This window comes from Cynocephalus volans, chromosome 18, assembly GCF_027409185.1.
Source record: "Cynocephalus volans isolate mCynVol1 chromosome 18, mCynVol1.pri, whole genome shotgun sequence".
NCBI classification, from domain to species: domain Eukaryota; kingdom Metazoa; phylum Chordata; class Mammalia; order Dermoptera; family Cynocephalidae; genus Cynocephalus; species Cynocephalus volans.
In genome coordinates, this window is record NC_084477.1 from 8,552,021 (window position 1) to 8,574,518 (window position 22,498).

Here is a 22,498-nt window from a genome sequence, read left to right on the forward strand (position 1 = left end):
CTTCAATGACTACTGATAGCTTTTAGGAGGACATTTAAACTTCTTAGAGTGGGATACAGAATTTTTTATATGGTCATTATCTACTTCCCTAATATTTTTCTTCACTTTTATAAAAAATAATTTTAAAAAAATTTGAAACAATCTTAAACTTACAAAAAAATTGCAAGTACAGTACAATTTTTTTCCTGAACCATTTGAGAGTAAATTACCTACCTGACGTCTTACCATCCCCAAATATGTTTGTGTATATTTTCGGTATTCTTCTACATAACTGCAATACACCTATTAAAATTAAGAAATTAACATTGATGTGTTACTATCATCTAATCTTTAGACTTCATTTGAGTTTTGTCAGTTGCCCTAATAATATCTTTATAGCAAAAGGATTCGGTTCAGAATCGTGTCACATTTTGATGTCATGTCTTCTAGTGTCATTCAGTCTGGATCAAGTCTTCAGATTTTTCTCAACTTTCATGACTTTGACTCTTTTGAAGATTGTAGGCCATTTATTTTGCAGTATTTGCAGTAACCCCATCTGGATTTGTTTCCTCATGGTTAAATTTAGATAATACATCTTTGGCAAGAATATCACAGAGGGGATGCTGTGTTCTTTTCATTGCATCCTATCGAGGGTGCACGATTATATATATATTGCCCCATTACTTGATTACTTGATCACATAAGTAAATATATTAAAGAGCCAAGCTTCTCACTGTTGGAAAAGGGGAAAAAAAACCCTGGAATGAACCCTGTAGTGTTGGATTGGCATGTGAAGTATTGGTGCAAACCCATGGTCTTATATATGTAAGATACATATACTATATGTATATGGTCATGAACTGCATAAGGTCATTTTGGACCTGCCAGGCTTCTCCACCGTAAAGTTGCTTTTTCCCCTTTGTAATTAACAGGTATTTTGTGAGGAGGTATTTGAAATTAAGTATCCTTTCCTAATTAAACTGTATTTATTTATATCAGTATGGGCCTGTGATTTTCTGTTTTATTCATTAGGTTATAATTCTTTACTATCCTTGATTTTGAGGCTCAAATCCCAGATTTTGCCAGTAGGAAACCCTTCAAGTTGGCTTCCCTGTCCTTTGACGTGTCCCCATGACTCTGAGCACTTTCTTGTTGCTACAGATGCTTCAGGCCACAATCCTGTGCAGCATGTTATTGTATTGAATACTGTATGCAGTTGTAACACAATGGTATTTCTGTATTTGAACATATCTAGACAAAGAAAAGGAATTTTCCAGCTTCATTGTAGTCTATATGACCTCCGACTTATGTGTGGTCTGTCATTGACCTAAATGTCCTTATGTAGTTCATGACCACATATATATATACATATATATATATGCATGTATGTGTGTATATATATGTATATATAGTATATGTACCTTTTATATATAAGACCATGAGTTTGCACCAATACTTCACATTCCAATCTGACACTACAGGGTTCATTCTAGGTTTTTTTCCCCCCTTTCCAACAGTGAGAAGCTTGGCTCTTATTGTCTTTAAATATATTTACTTATGTGATCAATCTCTCAGTATGTAATTGATCTCACATCAATGCTGTCATCCCCTCCCTCATGCAGATGGCCTGTTCACCCTAATCTGTCATTAGAACCGCATGCCTAGCTGCAACTTTACCCAACTTGAGCTTTGATTCCCTGTGCCAGGTTGCTGTCTCTCTCTCCCCCCACAGATGTACTCCTCACCTTGCTCAGACCCTGACTACCACACCAGACTTTTCTCTTCATATCATGCTGTCCTCCCACACCATGGATGCTCTCTTCATGCTCTCAGGCACTGACACCTCCAGTGCATGCAGTTCTTTTATGCGGACGTCCTTTTCATCCAGCTCAGCTTTCAGCACCCTACTCTGGTCCAATATGACTGGTCTCCTCCTGCCTACCTTGATCTCCCCCACCTAATGGCTTTAGGACTGGCTTGTTCAGGAGGTAGAAAGGACTGGCTGCTTACCGTTGTGTGTGTGTATATGTATACAAATATGTATATGTGTATATATATGCATATGTGTGTGTGTGTAATTTTATTTATAGTTCCCACTCTCACCTTTAAAATATAAAAAAATTCTTAAAAATTTACATATAGTAATGATGAATATACTAATTGTCCTGATTTGAACATCACATATTGCACACTGGTATTGATATTTCGTACTGTACCCCACAGATATGTACAATCAACTGTGTTCCCCCCCAAATTTACATATAGTAAAATTCACTGTTTTGTTGTGCATCCTATGAGTTTTAACTAATGTAGAATCATGTGACCACTACCACAGTTAATGTACAGAACAGTCCCAGCATCCCTAAAATTCTCTTGTGCCACTTTTTTGTACCACACTGACCTTTTACTCCAGCTATAAATGAAATGTTGACTCTTTTACTAATTAAAGTATGTCTTTGACTATTCCATGCCTTTTCACATATTGGTTAATTTGTTTGGAAACTCCTCTTTTATCCCTCGCACCCCCACCCTGTGCCTGTCATAGTAAGTGCATGGAACGTAGCAGGCATTTGGTAATATTGGTTGAATGAATTAATGCCGTTATACTTGCTATATGCAAGGCTAGAAGCAATAGCTGTAATCTTGAAACATTGCATAAAGCTCATATTTTTTTAGGTCAGGGAGTTGTTCCTCTTTGATTCTCCTGTTTTATTTAAAAAGTGATTTTCTTCCTTTTTAAAAATGAATTATTTTTAAATTGACAAAAATCCAAAAGTGATTTCTTATAAGTAGTAGTTTATAATCCCCTTCTTTAGCAGTTGGCAGTCTGTAAACAAGTTTAATGAGGTGAGATAAGACAAAGAGGGTGCTACTGTTTGAAGGAATAAGGTAAAATGCACATAATCTCTAATTTTTCAAGTGAAATTTTTTTGCAGTATGTATGTGTTTAACCGTATTTGCACAATGTCCAGCATAAACTTATTTATTTATTTATTTTTTAAATTTTATTTTGTCGATATACATTGTGGCTGATTATTGCTCCCCATCACCAAAACCTCCCTCCCTTCTCCCTCCCCCCTCCCCCCCCAACAATGTCGTTTCTGTTTGCTTGTCGTGTCAACTTCAAGTAATTGTGTAATTGTGGTTGTTATATCTTCTCCCCCCCCCCTGGTTTTGTGTGTGTGTGTGTGTGTGTGAATTTATATATTAATTTTTAGCTCCCACCAATAAGTGAGAACATGTGGTATTTCTCTTTCTGTGCCTGACTTGTTTCACTTAATATAATTCTCTCGAGGTCCATCCATGTTGTTGCAAATGGCAGTGTTTCATTCGTTTTTATAGCTGAGTAGTATTCCATTGTGTAGATGTACCACATTTTCCGTATCCACTCATCTGATGATGGACATTTGGGCTGGTTCCAACTCTTGGCTATTGTTAAGAGTGCTGCGATGAACATTGGGGAACAGGTATACCTTCGACTTGATGATTTCCATTCCTCTGGGTATATTCCCAACAGTGGGATAGCTGGGTCGAATGGTAGATCTATCTGCAATTGTTTGAGGAACCTCCATACCATTTTCCATAGAGGCTGCACCATTTTGCAGTCCCACCAACAATGTATGAGAGTTCCTTTTTCTCCACAACCTCGCCAGCATTTATCGTTCAGTCTTTTGGATTTTAGCCATCCTAACTGGGGTTAGATGGTATCTCAGTGTGGTTTTGATTTGCATTTCCCGGATGCTGAGTGATGTTGAGCAGTTTTTCATATGTCTGTTGGCCATTTGTATATCTTCCTTAGAGAAATGCCTACTTAGTTCTTTTGCCCATTTTTTAATTGGGTTGCTTGTTTTCTTCTTGTAAAGTTGTTTGAGTTCCTTATATATTCTGGATATTAATCCTTTGTCAGATGTATATTTTGCAAATATTTTCTCCCACTCTGTTGGTTGTCTTTTAACTCTGTTAACTGTTTCTTTTGCTGTGCAGAAGCTTTTTAGTTTGATATAATCCCATTTGTTTATTTTTCCTTTGGGGTCATATTCATGAAGTCTGTGTCTGGTCCTATTTCCTGAAGTGTTTCTCCTGTGTTTTCTTTAAGAAGTTTTATTGTTTCAGGGTGTATATTTAAATCCTTAATCCATTTTGAGTTGATTTTAGTATATGGTGAGAGGTATGGATCTAGTTTCATTCTCCTGCATATGGATATCCAGTTATCCCAGCACCATTTGCTGAAGAGGCAGTCCCTTCCCCAGTGAATAGGCTTGGTGCCTTTGTCAAAGATCAGATGGAAGTAAGTGTGTGGGTTGATTTCTGGATTATCTATTTTATTCCATTGATCAGTGTGTCTGTTTTTATGCCAGTACCATACTGTTTTGGTTATTGTTCTTTGTAGTATAGCTTAAAGTCAGGTAGTGTTATGCCTCCAGCTTTATTTTTTTTGCTCAGCATTGCTTTGGCTATGCGTGGTCTTTTATTGTTCCATATAAATGACTGGATAGTTTTTTCCATTTCTGAGAAAAATGTCTTTGGAATTTTGATGGGGATTGCATTGAATTTGTATATCACTTTGGGTAGTATGGACATTTTCACTATGTTGATTCTTCCAATCCAAGAGCATGGGATATCTTTCCATCTTCTTGTATCCTCTCTAATTTCTCTCAGCAGTGGTTTGTAGTTCTCATTATAGAGATTTTTCACCTCCTTGGTTAACTCAATTCCTAAGTATTTTATTTTTTGGGTGGCTATTGTAAATGGGCAGGCTTTCTTGATTTCTCATTCTGCATGTTCACTATTGGAAAAAAGAAATGCTACTGATTTTTGTGTGTTGATTTTGTATCCTGCTACTGTGCTGAAATCATTTATCACCTCCAAGAGTTTTTTTGTAGAGGCTTTAGGCTGTTCGATATATAGGATCATGTCATCTGCAAACAGGGACAGTTTGACTTCATATTTTCCAATCTGGATGCCTTTTATTTCCTTCTCTTCTCTGATTGCTCTGGCTAGTACTTCCAACACTATGTTGAATAGGAGTGGTGAGAGTGGGCATCCTTGTCTAGTTCCTGTTCTTAAAGGAAAAGCTTTCAGCTTTTCCCCATTCAGGATGATATTGGCAGTGGGTTTGTCATATATGGCTTTAATTATGTTGAGATACTTTCCCTCTATACCTAACTTATAGAGGGTCTTTGACATGAATGAGTGCTGAACTTTATCAAATGCTTTTTCAGCATCTATAGAGATGATCATATGGTCCTTGTGTTTGAGTTTATTAATATGGTGTATCACATTTTTTGCTTTGCGTATGTTGAACCAACCTTGCATCTCTGGGATGAATCCCACTTGATCGTGATGAATAATTTTTCGTATGTGTTGCTGTATTCTGTTTGCTAGTATTTTAGTGAGGATTTTTGCATCTATATTCATCAAGGATATTGGCCTGTAGTTTTCTTTTTTGGTTATATCTTTAGCTGGTTTTGGTATCAGGATGATGTTTGCTTCATAGAATGAGTTTGGGAGATTTGCGTCCATTTCAATCTTTTGGAATAGTTTGTAAGAATCAGTGTCAATTCCTCTTTGAATGTTTGGTAAAATTCTGCTGTGAATCCATCTGGTCCTGGGCTTTTCTTTGTTGGGAGCCTTGTGATAACAGCTTCAATCTCCTTTATTGTTATTGGTCTGTTCAAATTTTCTACGTCTTCATGGTTCAGTTTTGGGAGCTTGTGTGTGTCCAGAAATTTATCCATTTCCTCCAGATTTTCAACTTTGTTGGCGTATAGTTGTTGATAGTAGTCTCGAATGATTCCTTGTATTTCAGATGAATCAGTTGTAATATCGCCTTTTTCATTTCTAATTTTTGTTATTTGAGTCTTCTCTCTTCTTTTTTTTGTTAGCCATGCTAATGGTTTGTCAATTTTATTTATCTTTTGAAAAAACCAACTTTTTGATTCGTTGATCTTTTGAATTGTTTTTTGGTTTTCAATTTCATTCAGTTCTGCTCTGATCTTAATGATTTCTTTCCGTCTGCTAACTTTAGGTTTGGATTGTTCTTGTTTTTCTAGTTCTTTAAGGTGAAGTGTTAGGTTGTTCACTTGCCATCTTTCCATTCTTCTGAAGTGAGCGTTTAATGCAATAAATTTCCCCCTCAATACTGCTTTTGCAGTATCCCACAGGTTTTGGTATGATGTATCATTGTTTTCATTAGTTTCAATAAATTTTTTGATTTCCTGCTTGATTTCTTCTTGGAACCATATGTCATTAAGTAGAATGCTGTTTAATTTCCATGTGTTTGTATAATTTACAGAGTTTCGTTTGTTATTAATTTCTAGTTTTAATCCATTGTGGTCTGAGAAGATACATGGGATAATTCCAATTTTTTTGAATTTATTGAGACTTGATTTGTGACCTAATATGTGATCTCTCCTGGAGAATGATCCATGTGCTAATGAGAAGAATGAATATTCTGAGGTTGTTGGGTGGAATCTTCTGTAGATATCTGCCAATTCCAATTGGTCTAGAGTCTTGTTTAGATCTTGTGTTTCTCTACTGATTCTTTGCCTAGATGATCTGACTAATATTGACAGTGGGGTGTTCAGGTCCCCTGCTATTATGGTATTAGTGTCTATTTCCTTCTTTAGGTCTAATAGAGTTTGTTTTATAAATCTGGCTGCTCCAACATTGGGTGCATACATATTTATGATTGTTATGTCTTCTTGATGGATCAGTCCTTTTATCATTAAGTAGTGTCCCTCATTGTCTCTTTTTATGGTTTTTAGTTTAAAGTCTATTTTGTCAGATATAAGAATAGCTACTCCATTTCGTTTTTCTTTTCTGTTTGCATGGTAAATCTTTTTCCATCCTTTCACTCTTAGTCTGTGTGAATCTTTATGGGTGAGGTGGGTCTCTTGTAGGCAGCATATAGTTGGGTCCTGCTTTTTGATCCAGTCAGCCAGTCTGTGTCTTTTGATTGGGGAATTTAAGCCTTTTACGAGTTGTTATTTAAAGGTGTTGATTTATTCCTAGCATTTTACTGGTTGTTTGGTTGTCTTAGGTGTCTTTTGTTCCTTGCTTTCTGATTTACTGTTTGGTTTCTGTGTTTGTTGGTTCCTTAGGTTGTAGATAGCATTTTTGTTTGCTTGTTTTCTCTTCATGAATGCCATTTTTATTATACTAGTGGGTATTGATTTTTCTTGGGTTTTTATGGCAGTGGTAGTTATTTTTCAGGAACCAAACCCAGTACTCCCTTGAGGATTTCTTGTAAGGGTGGTCATGTGGTAGTGAACTCCTGCAGTTTTTGTCTGAGAAATATACTATTTGCCCTTCATTTTGGAAGGATAGCCTTGCAGGGTAGAGTATTCTTGGCTGGCAATCTTTGTCTTTTAGTATTTTGAAAATATCATCCCATTCCTTTCTAGCTTTTAGGGTTTGTGATGTAAAGTCTGATGTTAGCCTGATTGGGACTCCCTTATAGGTGATTTGATGCTTCTCTCTTGCAGCTTTTAAGATTCTCTTTGTCTCTGAGTTTTTCCAATTTGACTATAACATGTCTTGGAGAAGGCCTTTTTGGGTTGAATACGTTTGGAGATCATTGAGCTTCCTGGATCTGAAGATCTGTGATTTTTCCTATACCTGGGAAGTTTTTTGCCACTATTTTTTTGAATATGTTTTCAATGGAATCTCCATTTTCCTCCCCTTCTGGAATACCCATGACTCGGATATTTGAGCGCTTAAGGTTGTCTGATATCTCTCTCAGATTTTCTTCCATGTCCTTGATTCTTTTTTCTTTCTTTTTGTCTGCTTGTGTTATTTCAAACAGCCCATCTTCAAGTTCAGAGGTTCTCTCTTCAACTTCAACAAGCCTGCTGGTTAAACTCTCCGTTGTGTTTTTTATTTCGCTGAATAACTTCTTCAGTTCAGCAAGTTCTGCTACATTTTTTTTCAGGACATTGATTTCTTTGTACATTTCCTCTTTCAGATTCTGTATACTTTTCCTCATTTTATCATGATGTCTAGCTGTGTTTTCTTGTATCTCATTCAGTTTCCTTAGAATTATCACTCGAAATTCCTTGTCAGTCATTTCAAGGGCTTCTTGTTCTATAGGATCTAGAGTTTGAGATTTATTAACTTTTGGTGGTGTACTTTCTTGATTTTTTGTATTTCTGGTATCTTTTTTTTTGATGTTTATTCATTGTGGCAGGGGGTTTCACAGTCCACCGGTTTGAGACTAATGAATAACTAGGATGTTGCTGTGGTGGCCAATTTCGTATGGCTACCTCCGTGGCTGCTTAGTTGGCCTCTAGTGCCTTGTGTGTGTGGTTGCCTCGGGTCTTGGGCTTCTCCGGGGAGCCACCTTTCTGGTCAGCTTGGACTCTGCTGGGCTGGTGGATCACGTACCACAGGGTGTGTGATCGCTGTTGAGCTTTCACTTCCTGTGCAGGACTTCTCCCTATTCCGTGTGCTCTGGCCCAGGCTGTTGGATCATGCAGTGGCGACCCCACAGGGTGTGTGGTTTCTTTCGAGTCTCCGCCTCCCTGGCCGCACGTCTCCCCACTCTGTGTGCACTGTGCTGGGCTGGGGCGTGTCTTCTGCAACCCATGTCTATCAGCTGGGCCTTCAAGACCCTGCTCGGCACCGCCTCGCCCAGGAAGTCTACCAGGTTTCTGCTAGGCACAGATGACCGGTCCCTTTGGGTGCCTTTGTAGCACTGTGTAGATCTTTCTCAGGACTTGTTCACCTTTGTATCCCCCCGGTATAAACCGAGTCTAGCGCCCGCCTGCAGCCAGCTCTCCGGCAGGTTCAAGCGGACCTGGGAACTCTCCTACCACACTATTCCCAACCAGAAATTGGTTAGGCTTTTTTCCGAACTGGTGACCGCAGAGATGGTATCTGCCTCCCAGTAACAGGAAGTTTACTGGGGGCCGGAGTCCAGGGTGTGGTGGAGTGACAGTCGGCCCGCCCGTACTTCCTTGCCCTCCCAACACTGGCCGGGGACGCCCCCCGCCACCAACCTGCCAGAGAACCGTGGAGGGAGTGGGAGGGGAGGCCGGCCTGCAGGCCCTGGAAAGCCCTGCGCCGGGCCAAGCAAGTGGGAAGGCTCAGTGACGTCCGAGCCAGGCGGAGCTGCCAGCACCTGGGAAAATGGAGGCAGCCCCGGGGCGGTGAGTGGCCTGGTGATGCAGGCGGGAGCCGGGTGGCATCAGCTCCCCAAACAGGGCTGGTCCAGGTGTCACTCACAGGCTTGATTCAGGTCGGGCGCTCACTCTCTGCCTCTGGTTTGCTGCCTTCCCCGTTCTCGGCCACTGCCGCCTCAGGCTGTTCAGTCGTGGCGCGGCTCCGGCGCTCCCAGGAATCTTCTTTCCTGCATAAACTTTAGAGTATGGTGATGATGAATTGAAGATACAAATATAATTTTATTTCTTTCTGCAGCTGCACTAAAACTATAGTAAAGAATTTTTTTAAAGGTCATAAACCTTCAAGGATGAAAAGAGCAGGAGAGGAGACTAAGAATGAAATTCTGGAAGTTGAAAAGCAGGTGGATGAATGATGGTGTCTGTCTCAGGAGGTCTGGAAAGTTGAATCCTGAGTTAGCGATGGTGAAAGCTGAGGACCTATCCAGTTTACTTAGCAGAATCTTCAAGTCTTAGAAATTTTGGTATCTTTAGCAACTTCTGAAAGTTGAGGTGCATATGGGGCTAACATATGGAGGATTGGTTGAAGCTGTTTTAGAAGCAGTAGTGTGCCATGGGGCTACTTTATTCCTCTCCTCCCCAAACAAAGGTTAGGATGTTTATGTTCACTAGAACAGAGGTTTTCTGGGTTGAGTAACATTAGGGAGTTTATATTGAAAATAAGGAGATTAAGTAAATGTTTATTTATTTCTGCTTGGCTACCAGATTGCTGGCTACCAGGTTTTTATCACAAAGACAGGAGATTAGAAGAGTCTTCTCTCGAGAATCTGACCAGCCCAAGAAGAAAGACCTAAGTATATAGTCAGAGATTCTTCAATAAAGGTCTTAGACAGTGAAGTTCATTGTCAGTAGGCTTCACTCATGGGTTCAGAGCTTCAGATCATCATTTCATTTTCTTACAAGTAAATATGGATAGAAAATGAAGAATTGCTAGACACCTGAGGAAAGCCTCTAATGTATAAGATACAACCCCAAACAAACAGAAAAAAAGCAACTTATGTGAAACAGACTGTGCAGGGAAAGCATAACTTCAAAAAAAGCACCACATAAAACTATCAGTAGTCTCAGAGAAAAGAGAAATCACTGCAACCATGAAATAATATCAGAATGCCATAAAAAGGAGCAAAAGAGAGTAAGAAAAATTCTTTGAAATTAAAAATATGATTGCTAAAATGAAAACCTTAGTATAAGAATTGGAAGGTAAAGCTGAAAACATTTCCCAGAAAATAGAGCAAGAAACAGAGATAGAAAAGAGGAGATAAGAGAAGAAAATTAGACCAATTTAGGAGGCCCCAATAATAATCTGATGAATAATAGAAATTCTAAAAGAGAATTCCAGTAGAGCAGAGGGGAAGAAATCATTAATTAAATAATTCAAGAAAATATTCTTGAACTGAAGGTCATCATTTTCTAGACACAAGAGGCCCATCAAATACTGAGCACAATGCATGCAAATAGATTCACCAAGATTCAGAACCAGTACATTGTGGAAGTCCCAAAATCCTGGGACCTGGAAGAGACTCAAAAAGATTCCAAAGAGAAAGAATACAAAGGACCAGATATTGGAAAGGCTTTGGCCTTCTCAGCAGCCACACTGAAAGCTAGAAGCCAATGTTAATATTTTAAGGAAAACGATTTCTAAATGTTTTCCAGCCAAATTCTCAGTCAGTCTGAATGAGAATCAATTTGTGAGGGTGGGATAAGGAAATTTTTAGGCATGAAAATGTTTTTTAAAAAATATGCCTTCTGTAACCTGTGGTCTTCAACTAGAGTAACTAACCATCTTGGTTTACCTGGGACTAAGGAGTTTCCCAGTGTTTGCGACTTGTGGTGCTAAAACCAGGAAAGTCTTAGGCAACCTGGGATGAATTGGTTGCCTTAGCACCATCTAGACAAAGGAGTAAATTAAAATGAGGAAATATAGCATATAGTAAGCAGGAAATCCAATATAGGAGAGAAAAGGAAGGATTTCCTAGGATGACAGTGAAGGGAGAATACAAAATGACAGCTTTGCATGAAGCATAGAGATCAATCTACAAGATAGATAACCTGTAAGAACAATTAAGAGGCAGTTCAGAAGGCTCCGGGAATGACTATTCAATATCTGATGTGAATGAACATCTTGAGAGGGGATTGGGAAATCTGGGGAGGGTTTAAGGTTGCCTAGGAAATGAAGCAAATGAGAAAACAAGTATTAAGAAAAATAAAAATTAGTATTGGAAAAGAACAGTTACAATAATTTACATGGTTGCAGTAATGGAAACACAATGTTGATGTAACCAAAATTATGCTATAACTATATTGGGAGGATGGAATGGGAAGGGAAGTTTTGTTTTCGTGGGGGTGATGGTAGGTACCGTGTCCTGGTGTTTTTCTTAAACCTTAACTAATGATTGAATTTGTTTTTAAAAATAACTGATAAAAATGAAAATTTAAAAAATAGTTTTAGTTTTTTCATAGTTAAAAAGTTCAGATCCTTTAATCTTTCCTTGTTAGTTTTATTTTCAGACTTTTTTTTTTTTGAAACATTTGTAACTGAGGAGCTCAAAACTGGGTACGGTAAATAGGAGATTTGTGTTAGAATTCATCAGTATGTTCTTTGGGCATATTAGTACCTTTTCCTCTTTAGTGATTGCTCTGTTCTGATAGATGACAATTTATAAGTAGCTTTTGTCTATCTTAGGAGGGTGGTTTATTCCAGAAAAACACATGTAGGTTAAATTCTGTATATTTACATTAATGACACGTAGATACTTCTCAAGTTACACAAGGCATACACATATTACTCAGTGTTTATGGAATTGAACGCACAGCAAAAGAAAAGCAGTAAAGACAAAATAATTCACACAAATGATGGTCATGATTATCATTTCTATAAACCTGTAAGGTATTCTGACACATGGCAAAGGTAGTTCTGTTGTAGCAGCACCCAGCTGCTGCTCCTGAGTCTCCTGAAACCCAAGCTGGCCCTTGTAAATGCAGAGAAATGCCTCATATTAAATGAACTTCTTTTTGTAATGAATTTCAACTTTTCATAGAGAAAATCTCTTTGAAATCCAAATAATTGACCAGCTATCCTCTTCATGTCTGTTTTAGGGCAGGGCTAAGAAAAGTTTGTTTCAGGCTGTTGCTGGGTAGTAGGACTGAATGGGAAAACCGGTCAACTTTCTTTTTATGTATGTATGTATGTATGTATGTATGTCGAATATTCATGAGCTACAAAGCTGATTGTCCCCCCTCCTGCCCATGATGTAGGGGCCAGATTCATATTGGGGACATACCCATTACCAGAAATTGCTTTTGTATCCTTTGTCGCCTTCCAATTATTCTCCAACCTCCCTCCTCCTCCCCATCTCCCCTCAACTTCAATTTGTAGCCCTAGGAATGTTCCCTCCCTCTGTTGGACCATGGGACTACTGTGGTCTTTCTTTCCTGCCTTCCTTTCTCTCTCAGCTCCCACGTATGATTGAGCACATGTGGTATTTATCCCTCTGTGCTTTGCTTGTTTCACTCAACATAAGTTTCTCCAGGTTCATCCATGTTGTTGCAAATGGGAGTATTTCACTCTTTTTTTATGGCAGAGTAGTATTCCATAGTGTATATATACCACAGTTTCCTTATCCACTCATCTATCAATGGACATTTAGGTTGGTTCCGTATCTTGGCTATTGTAAAAAAAAAAAAACATGGAACGCTTCATGAATTTGCGTGTCATCCTTGTGCAGAGGCCATGCTAATCTTCTCTGTATCATTCCAATTTTAGTATATGTGTTGCCGAAGCGAGCACCTGATCAACTTTCTGACTACTCCTGAGTCAGGGTTTCAGAGGATGACTTCTTTATTTATTTTGAATATTGGGAATATTTACCTTCAGATGCATATTAAAAAACATACTCCCAAACAAATTATTATTGAATTATGCAGTACTTTCTTTCCTTACATTACAGATTACTTTGATTAGTTTTTTGACTGCTTCTGTTGCTTAAGGTCATTTTGATTTTATTTTCCAGATCATTGGTCACTTATTTCACTGGTGATTGCATAGTTAAGAATTTCTCTATTTACTCTTACATTTTACCTAAAAAGGAAAAAGAAAATTTTGTAGATAGTAAAGCCATAAAAATTTTGCATGTTAAGTCTGTAATCATTTTAATTTCTAGACTTAATGACTTTACTGAAAATCAAAAAAATTTAAAGCATATACTAATCAGAGTGCCTAGAGAGCAATATACAGTCATAGTTTAAGATACTTAGGGTTAGGATGAAATAGTTATGATAGCCTAGCATATTTTGTTTTCAATTAGTTGTGTTACTAAAAAATACTTCAACCATCCTATTTAAAAAAACAAGCAGGTAAATGGAAATGATGTAATATAAGTAGCATTTGGAAATGACAAAGGAATTTTTCCCCTGGCAGTAATAGTATTTCCTTTGTAGCAGTGTTTCTAATTTACGTTTCAATTCTCCAATATACAAAGATGATTTTTGTGAGAGTAACTAGTTTTTTAACGGGGAAATTGAAAATTATGTAGATTAAAAAAAACCCCTAATTGTTTAGTGTTCATTAACACCAGGAATTTTCAGGTAAAGTGGTTTTAATATAACTTCAAATATTGCTTAAAAAGTCAGGTTTTATTTTCTTTCTGAAATTCTCTGCATGTGAGACAAATTATATTTGAGCCTGAATTTCTAGTTTTGATAATCCAGAAAGCTTATGAAGAAACACCAAGAAAATGTTTAGTTCAGTTTTCTTTCATAGGACTTTCCCTTTATTTAACTGCTTTACTTGATTTATACTGACTCTATTCTAAGGTTGTCCATTTTTGAAAGTTAGCAGCCTCCAGAATGTGAAGAGTTGTATGTGATTCTAATTCTAGCTTAGTGGAAATGGAGTTTTATAGTTGACCAGTGCGTTTTTTGTTCAGTCTATTTTTGACTTATTTTCCTTTTTCAAAAAATGATTAATGTGTTATCTTTATAATTCAATGAAAAGGCAATGTTTATGAGATATTTCATGTGCTTTCTTCTCTGTAAAGTTTTCAGTTTTTGTCACTGAAACCTGTAAGCAACTGAGCTGCTTCTGTCTATATCTGCTTATTCTTGTCTGTGTGCTGGATAGTCCTTGGCTTTCATTAGCCAGAAAGCAGCAAGCTTTTTGTTGTGTAGCTTCAGATATTTCTTTCCTAAAGAAGTTGTTTTGGCTATAGCAATTTGGATCCCTATTACCAGTGTATAATAAAGGACACAACTCAGGAGCAGCCAGATGGAAGTGATGCATAGGGCAAGGTATGGGGGAAGGGAGTGCGTGGGGCTCCTATCTCCTGGGATGTGCCCCCCACCAACTCATTTTCCTGAGATTTTAGGCTATAGCACCAACATACAAATGACACCAGCTAGTTTATATGCATAAATTTGCCAAATTATTAAAACAAAAAAGTATTTTTTTTTAGTGTATAATTACAAAAAAAAGTCTTAAGGAGAGAGGGCAATTACAGTAGTGGTTGAATTTCTGGTACTATTTGGTCATATTTTACCTTGCTATTTGTGTGTGCGTGTGCGTGCGCGTGCGTGCGTGCTTGTGTGTGTGGGTGTGTGTGTGCGTGTGTGTGTGGGTGTGTGTGTGTTGGACGTGCTCCAGATGCTCTTTTTCCCCAGTACTTTGGCAATGTATATGAATTTAGAATTGTCATAACTCTGGGGAGGGGTGTACCCTGGAAAATGCCAGCTGTTTGAAATTCTTATCTACTACACTTACAGAGAGAAAGAGTGTTTTGAGATGGATGAAAACATAGTAATCCCTCTGCTTTCCCCCAATCTCCTGCTCTTTTTTTAAAAAAGTTTTTGTGGTAAAACCTATCAAGAGCAAAGGTTGGGTGAACTTCTTGGTTTAGTGGCTCACAGTGTTATTGAACATCCGAATTCTTTCAGTCTCACTGCTGTTTAGTGTAGACTTTTTTTTTTGAGCAGGTTTTTATGTTTACTATTGTTGTGTACCCTCCCCCTTCCACCCTTTCTGCACTATAGTGTAAGCTGAGTGATCTATTGCCAACTGGCACCAGTTCTCCAGATCATAGTGTGTGAGGGAAACACACTCAAGTAATCCTCTTTAATAGAAGATACACCAGGCAATCTGTCTGACCCCTTCTGTTGCACAGAAATAAAATAACTATAAGGGCTGCTGGGCTGCGAGGGAATGAGGGTGGGAGATGGTGTTCTGCGCTCAGCCGGGATCCATTGTGAACAGCTGGATGTCCTGTGGGTTCCAGTAGAGGCCTACTGCTGAGTTGTAGACAAGAAACCAGACGTATGGAATAAAAAACTACTCTGCTGCTCCTCTTCCACGTATTTGAATTTCATTTCTGGAAATTTCTTTAGTCTGTCTTTGGGCAGAGCAACAATACTTTGCTTAATGATTTCCAGGACTTGTTCCACTGATGGCTCAGCTCCAGCTTATAGCAACTTCGAGCTAAAGAAGGTGATCACCAGATCAGTATTTTGCATTATATCCTGAAATGAAGGATACGTTCGAAATTGTCCAGAGATCTCATTTTAAAGCAGTGCATACCCCAAGTTTGGGTTATGGTGAAGAGAATTTGTCAGGTAGGAGTTGATAATCTCTAACATCATTCGAATCATTTCTTCAATGCCATTTAGGTCTTGTGCGTAATCTGGTAGGGGGACATCATCAGGACTCAGCAAACCTCTCAAGGACTGTGTGGCTTGTTCCAGAACTTTGCTATGTTTTTCAGATAGCAGAGAAAATAAACTGATATGGGCAGCGTATTGGTGGAGAGAGCAAAACTGTGCTGACATATTTGCTAAAGCTGCCACACAATTCGTGTGAAAGTACCTGTCTCTCGTCCTTGTCTTGTTGTATTGAATGGTTCTTATTTTGACTAGTAACAGGAGACTCCCCAATGAAATTTCAGTTAAAATCCATTCTGTATACCAAGTAATATTTTTTAATATCACTTCATGAATAGATCTATTGAAGCCATCATCTTCTGTAAGGATCAACAATATTATAAGGGCCAAGTACACATGGTGTGAATTTCTTTCTTCAGCATGATACAGCATCTACAGAATTGGTAAAACCAGATTTTCCATTTTTGTGCGAGCCAACATGTTCTAATATTACTATTCTCTCGGAGCAATGTATGCAAGAGGAGAGTTGCTTGATCGGATGCTGCGGTTCACATAGAGCTGTGTACTAACTGTTAAAGTTGATCTGGAAAGCATGTGGAATTGATGAGGGGAAAGAACTGCTGTCTTGTGTGTGCTTAAAGGACATAATGGGGTTTGGTGAGTCTGGAGCATTTGTCAGGTTGGCCAGCACCAGCAGAAGCAGGAGACTCTGGTTGGCCAGAGAGGAAGAAAGCTCTGGAGTGGCAGCCACTCTGCTGCCCATGCCTCCTAGCATGAAGACAGTCCAGAGGCCAGTTGCTACTCCTGATGTAAGTCCATAAGACATTTCTCCTACATCCGACTGCTGAGGGAATACACTGACTCCTGGAGGAGATGGCTAAGGTTTTCACAAGTTTGCTGGTGGACCTTGCATCAAATACTTGTAGCTGATGCTCTTTCACAAAACTTTGTTGTGAAAGAGTTGGCAGGAAAGGAAAACAACCATTGTTGATGTAGCTTCTACTGATATTTCATATGTAATATCTAAGAGTGAAATATCACTGATTAACTGCATCAAACAGCAGAGCAGTTGTTGCAGAAGATCTTCTAAGTCAGAACCTGAGATGCTGGAGCTTGGGGGAAGAGGAAGAGAGGCACATGGAGTTCGTGAAGATGGGAGAACCCTCAGTGAAAGGAGGAAGGGACCACTCAGACTGTTTCAAGCCTTGGCCACTTCAGGGCTGGCTGTGTGAGAGGCAAGAAGAAGCTGCAGCACATGGAGCAGGAGCCAGTAAAAGCTGCAGCTGAGCCCCTGTGTGAAGCTGCCTGGAGTCTCAGGGGAGAAGAGGGACTTGAGTGTACCATACCAGCACCCAGACCAGTGAGACCACAGAGCTCCCGTGGACCCACACCAGAGTGAGGGCCTCAGCTGACCAAAGAAAAGAGCCACCCGGAGGCTGTGGGTCATTGTGAGGGATGCTTGCACAACCCATCCCATAGGAAGCGTTTGGAGTGTGGGAGGAAGGCTGGCTCACCGGAATAACATTGGGGTGCAGTGTGTCCAGCGGATCTGCCTTCCCATAGGCACAGGCCCACTCACTGGAGACTGGTCAGGGCGATAGAACTGCAGGGGACACAGTTTGCTGGAAAGACTCAGTTCCGGGCAGGAGTTTCCACACAGCCTAGGTGTATCTTAGACTTTTTAACACTGTTTTCCCTCAAGGTTGTAAGATGGCACTGGAGCACCATGCTTTCTTGTGCAGGTGGGAAGAGAGAGAGAGAAGTGCTTCCTGTAGCCCTCTCAAGAGGAACAAGACTTTTCCTTTCATGGGAACACCCAGAAGGTCTCCCCTCCAGTCTCAATGGCCAGCATTAGGTCTCATGTCTATTCCTTAACCAGCCACTGCATCAGTGGCAAAGGGGTTATTGAGGTACCTGGGTTATGTGAGGTGAGGGAAGTCCAGCTATCTTAACAAATTAGGATTCTATTTATGAAGAGAGAATGGGTTCTGACCACGAGCAGTCCCACTACAGTTGACATTGTGGGTTACAATTTATTCATAGCATTTTCATTAGGAGTTGTTAGTGCTGCAGTAAAGTTATATGGTATGCTTTGCCTTTACCCTGACCACTGCCAAGTAACGCTTTTTCTAATGTTGTGTGCTTTTGATTGAGGTGTTCTGGGCCAGTATTATGTGGAAGAGAGAAAAGGATGCATAATAGACATCTATAATTAAATTTTAATTTTAAAACTGTAAATGGTCATTAAAATGATACTTTTCTCAGCTATGCCATCCTTTATTGGCTTATACCTCTTCTGAATTTCTATAAAGTTTGTTTATAGTGCTCGTTTGGCAACCAGTATGAATCTTGGATTATTAATTATCTTTTTTATGTATTATCATATCAGGATCATCTCTCATATCTCTAGCACAAATAAATTCCAGTATATCTTTATTGTTAGTGATATCTGCAGAAGGTATGGTTAGGAGGAGGTCTGTTTAAAGTCAATTCAATAGATATTTATCGTGCACAGTAAATAGCATGTGTGTAATGGATTGTAGGAACAATCAAGGTGAATGACATGTGGTTCCTGCCCTCAAGGAATTAAACAGAATTAAGTGCAATAAAGGAGGCAGAGATTACTTTTGATAAGGGGAGTGGGTAGTGGAAAAGGGTCTATCATGGAGGTGACATTTGAGCTGACCCCGAAGAAGACAGTGTTTTGTGAAATAGGAATAGAAAGAGGGCCTTTTAGATGGAAAGGAAGAGTGGACTGTAGAGTATAGAGGTAGGAAAGCTCAAAGGCATGCACTTGGAGCAGAGTACTTGGAGGGAGTGGAGGTTTAGTAGGAAATAAGGTTAGAAAGGTGGGTTGAGGCCTTTTCAGAAGGTTTATTACATAATTTGAATTTGACTCTGTGGACAGTGGGAAGCCATTGAATATATATTTGTTTTCAAAGCAAGGAGGCTTGGAAATTGCTTTCTACTAAAACAGAAATAGTCTTAAGATTTGTAGTCTTTTGCTATGATAGGATGTTTGTGGAGTATATTCATTAATTAATTGATTCATTTTAACAAATACTTATTGCATACCTTCTGTGTGGTGTAGGTATCAATTTCTGGAGACAACAATGAACAAGACAGGCAGGGGCTGTGCTGTCATGGAGCTTATTACATTATGATTTGGGAGGAGTCAGGAAGTAAACATGTAAATAAATAGGATTATTTCCAATATTGGTAAGAGCTATTAAGAAAATAAAAGAGGATGATATGACAGAGTATTTTGGGTGGTAATTTAGAATGGTTGGTCAGGGAAGACCTCTCTGAACTGATTTGTTAGAGATGCGAAGTTGCCAGCCATGCGGACACCTTGGGTAAGAGCATTCCAGGTAGAGGGAACAGTAATTGCTGGGTGCTTAAAGTGGAAACAGAAGAACGGAAAGACCAGTGTGGCTGGATCAGAGTGAGTGAAGGAGGGAAGGTGTGATGGTCCACCTGGAAAGGAGTTTATATTTTATTCTAAGGGAAGCATTGAAGACTTTTGGGCAGAGGACTAATGTTATACAGATTTATGTTTTAAAATGAGACTGTGGTTGCCATGTGAATAGACTCATGCCAGTTGGGACTCCAGGTGAGAGGTGGTGGTACCTTGACCTTGGGAAGAAGTAGGGGAGATGGCAGTCTGTGATATGTTTTATAGAACCCACAGGGTTGCATATGGATTAGCTGTTTACACTGAAGGAAAGGGTGGAATCAAGGACAGCCCATGTTTCTGGAGCGAGCAAACAGTAGATAATATTTGAATAACAGGTGAATAACAGTAGATAATATTTCTTGAGTATTTACTGTGTGCCAGCCAGTGTCTAAACAATTTAAATGGATTATCTTATTTAATCATTACAACCTTATGAATAAGTTAGCATTATCCTTATTTTATAGTTGAAGAAACTGAAGTACAGGTCGGTGGTCTCATAGTTAAAGTGGTGGTGTCAAACTCCAAACTATTTAATCTGATGTTAGAACACACTCTCCTAATCACAGCTACTCAGTTGTACTGCCATTATTGAGATAGAATTACTGTGATGGGGTGGGGTTCTGTTTTGGCCATGTTCAGTTTGGGTAGTAGGGAGTTGCTGTGTTAGTCTGGAGATGTGTTAGTCTGGAGATATGTTAGTTGTTGGATAAGTTAGGACTAGAGACATAAATTTTGGATTTATCATGTTATAGGTAAAGCCATGGGGCTGGATGAGATTTCTTAAAGAAAATGTGTAGATAGGAAAGTGAAAAGGGCCTAGGACTGACTCTTGAGGCAGCCAAAAGTTTGAAAAGTGGAAGAGGACCCGGAATAGGAGAGTGACCAGTGAGGTAGAAGGAAACCAGGAGAGGGTGTTGTGAAGGGAGCCAAAAGAAAAAAGTTTCAGAAAGAAGGGATGTCACACGTTTTGAATGTGGCTGAGAGTAAGGCAAAAGCCCAAGTGGAGTCAGATGCGGAGAAAGTGGGAGTAAAGTGGAAGCCATGTGCATAGACAAGACTTTAAAGAGGTTTTACTCTGATGGGGAGTGAAGACATTTGGAGGTAGTTGGAGGGGTTATGAAGTTAGGGAAGGTTTTTGAACATGGGGGAAATGATAGAAGGAAAATGATCCAGTGGGGAGAAAGAATTTGATGATGTGGGAAAGAGGGAACATAAATGTGTAGATTGGGCTTTAATTGGAGAAGGGTACTTGCTTTTTTTTTTTTTGAAACAGTAATTTGGTAGATTTGGCAGTGGGAAGATAAGGGAGTTCACTTCTGATCATGTCTGTTTTTTCAGTGAAGTCTGAAACAAAGTAATCATCTGAGAGTGATGGGAGGTAATGGGATTTTGGGAATTTAATGAGAAGATGTGTGTGTCAGGGGTCCCCCAAGCCATCACCAGGTTGGGCGCTTCATTCACTAGGAGAACTGATGGGACAGAGCGTATAGTCATACTCATGTTATTTATTATGGTGAAAAGCTACAAAGCACAATCAGCAAAGGGAAAAGGCTTGTGGAGCAAAGTCTAGAGGAAACTGAACACGTGCTTTGAAGAGTCCTCTTCCATTGGAGTCCCATAGGATAGGATGCATTTAATTGTAATGAATTGTGACAAGTGTGAAGCATTGTCTATCAGGGAAGCTCATTAGAAACTCAATGCGCAAGGTTTTCATTAGGGACTGGTGACGTAGGCACTCTCGCCTAACACATACTGAAATTCCAGACTCCCAGAAGGAAAGGGAAACTTTCAGTGTAAACCATATTGTTTGCACAAATGGGTTAGGTACAGTGAGCCTTTCTTATCAGTTAGGATTGTGAGAACTCTCCCAAAATCCAAGTGCCCAGATGCCAGCCAAAGACCAACCTTGCAAGCAAGTGTTACTAAGAGTAGCAGTCTCCGGCCTGTGGAACATGGGAGAGTGACTATCTTAGGAGGGTTTATTGAGATGGTCAGGAATATTGTATTCATGTGAAATGTGTGGTGATGACTTTTAACCTGCCAGCATGATTGTGATTTTCTTTTTTCTTTTCTGTAGCTATATCCAACTGTTCAGAAGCAGGTGTAGTTGCAGTTTTAACTAGAGTGTGCCAAAATAATTTGACTTGTGCAAAAATGGGGTTGCCCTGAGACAGGGACACAGGTGGAGATTTTTTGGATTTTATTTTCAGTTGATAATCCTATGGTAAATCCTAAATGATCCTCTCTCCCTAGTGATTGATAAGGAGCACCTGGGACTCACAAAGGATAGAATTTGTGTGGAATAACCTGGCTGTCTTCAAGATAAGCAGAGCATCGGATCCTGGCAACCCTTCCTTGTGACTTTTTATGGGATGCCATTACCTGGTTTGGTTTTGGACCAGTTATTTCAGGGCTAGATAGATGGAATTTGGGTCTTTTGTTTCTGGAGTGTATGGGTGATAGCAAGAATGTAGTTTGTTTATTTATTTTTTTTGCTTTTGATAGGCATCATATATGGTAGTTGAATAATTACTTAAGATGTAAAGTCCTCAAAAGAAGGGGTTCTTGGGATGTGCGTCCAAATAACTCGTGTGGCTTTTTAAAAATATGTATGATTGCACCTTACTTCCAGAGATTATGATTCAGTTAACCCGGGGCAGAGGCCAGGGTATGTGAATTTTTAAAATGCTTACTTGTTGATTCTAATGTGCTTTTGATTAAAAATCACAGTACTAGACCAGAGAATGTCAGCTTAATCTTTATAAGTTTTTGACTTTCCATTAATAAAACTGTGTAGACAGTTTGTTTTGCTTCCTGTTTTACACAAGAAACCAGAAGAATTTTGTCAGATTGGGCAAGTGTCTGGCTGGAGAACATTGTTTGCATCATGTTTCTCTACCTAGAGATACATGCCAGAAAACCCATTGGTTGCCTTGCTCCAAAATGGATAAGATTTCTACCAGTTGGGGGAACTTGGGAATCCAGCAAGAAGCTTAACCAAATGTTGTTCTGAAGCGACATTTGGCTTAAAGACCAATTTAGTATTTCTTTAGGACTCATAGATTGAGAAAATTGATACACCGTCTGCAACACTATTAAGTTCAGGCATTCTCCTGGGGGTGGCAGTGGTAGTGAGTAGAATACCTGTACCTGATAACCACCTGCTGGACCTCAGGTCTAAAGCTTATAGACTTATGTGTGGTTTGCTGGAAGACTAGCCAGTGTTAATAACATTTTT

The 22,498-nt window shown here is 39.2% G+C and overlaps 1 protein-coding gene, 1 non-coding gene and 1 pseudogene across 17 annotated transcripts in view; 1 reads left to right on the forward strand and 2 right to left on the reverse strand.

The window, feature by feature from the left end:
- Positions 1 to 22,498, forward strand: part of CDC42BPA (CDC42 binding protein kinase alpha) — a 302,649-nt gene that overhangs the window by 12,702 nt on the left and 267,449 nt on the right. The gene's annotated exons all lie outside the window — the stretch shown is intronic.
- On the reverse strand, positions 12,839 to 12,945 carry LOC134366532 (U6 spliceosomal RNA). The gene has a single exon (XR_010022330.1). It is a non-coding gene; the product is annotated as a U6 spliceosomal RNA (small nuclear RNA).
- Positions 15,379 to 17,275, reverse strand: LOC134366487 (dymeclin-like; annotated as a pseudogene).